Genomic DNA, 1,547 nt, shown 5'->3' with positions numbered 1-1,547 from the left:
GTCTCGATCTCCTGATCTCGTGATCTGCCCGCCTTGAACTCCCAAAGTGCTGGGATTATGGGCGTGAGCCACCGCGCCCAGTTTCCCAGTGATTCTAAGGTACAGCCTAGATAGAGAACTTGTTACAGGTGGGCTGTATAAAAGAAATGATCAGCTTGGAGGGTTGGTTCACATCTGTAACCCCAGCACTTTGGGAGGCCAAGGTGGGCAGATCGCCTGGGCTCAGGAGTTTGAGACCAGCTTGGGTAACATGGTGAAACCCCGTTCTCCAGAAAAAATACAAAAATTAGCTGGGCGTGGTGGCGTATGTCTGTAGTCCCAGCTACGTGGGGGGCTGAGGCAGGAGGGCTGCTTGAACCTGGGAGGTCAAGGCTGCCGTGAGCTGAGATCACGCCGCTACATTCCTGCCTGGGTGACAAAGTAAGACTCTGTCTCAAAACAAACAAAAAAAAATGAAACAATCTAGGGCAATGCATTAACCCTAATCATATCTTGAAGGAGGCTAAGTCCAGCTGGGTGCCAGGCACTTAAGACCCCTTCTTCAGCTATTAAAAAAAAGGGGAGCCTTGTAAGAGTTCCCATGGTCAACAAGGAGTTATGCCTTTGAACACTGGGTTTTCTTTGAGACAGTCTTGTTCTGAGGCCCAGGCTGGAGTGCAGTGGGGCGATTATGGCTCACTGCAACCTCCATCTCCCAGGTTCAAGCGATTCTCCTGCCTCAGCCTCCAGAGTAGCTGGGATTACAAGCATGAGCTACTATGCCCAGCCTTTTTTTATTTTTTAAAAAAGAGACAGGGTCTCACTATGTTGCCGAGGCTGGAGTGCAGTGACTGTTCACAGGCGCAATACTGCACACTATAGCCTTGAACTCTTGGCCTTAAGCAATCCTCCTGCCTCAGCCTCCAGAGTAGCTAGGACTCCATGCCTGGCTGTGACTTCATTTCTGTCCCCTTTTCTTGTTTTTTGAGATGGAGTCTCGCTCTGTTGTCCAGGCTGGAGTGCCGTGGCGTGATCTCCCTCCGCCTCCAGGATTCAAGCAATTCTCCTGCCTTAGCCTCCTGAGTAGCTGGAACTACAACTGCATGCCAACACGCCCAGCTAATTTTGTGTATTTTTAGTAGAGACAGGATTTCACCATGTTAGCCAGGATGGTCTTGATCTCCTGACCCCGTGATCCGCCTGCCTCGGCCTCCCAAAGTGTTGGGATTACAGGCTGAGTGAGCCACTGCACCCGGCCTATTTCTGTCCCTTCTAATCTCTCTCATTCATGTCTCTTTTCTACTTCATGCTATTTCATATCTAGAGCCGACAGCCTTTCTTCTAGTGAGATACATCTTGCAGATCGTATATGCCCTAGAGGCATGACCTGAATTTATGTTTGAATAAATAATTCTCAGCAAGAACTGGCTTACTGTAAAACTCATTAATATATGTGTTGAAAATACTATGGTGAGGCCGGGCGTGGTGGCTCAAGCCTGTAATCCCAGCACTTTGGGAGGCTGAGATGGGCGGATCATGAGGTCAGGAGATCGAGACCATCCTGGCTA

This window comes from Colobus angolensis, unplaced genomic scaffold, assembly GCF_000951035.1.
Source record: "Colobus angolensis palliatus isolate OR3802 unplaced genomic scaffold, Cang.pa_1.0 Scaffold56, whole genome shotgun sequence".
NCBI classification, from domain to species: Eukaryota; Metazoa; Chordata; class Mammalia; order Primates; family Cercopithecidae; genus Colobus; species Colobus angolensis.
Note: the sequence above shows the minus strand (reverse complement) of the source record.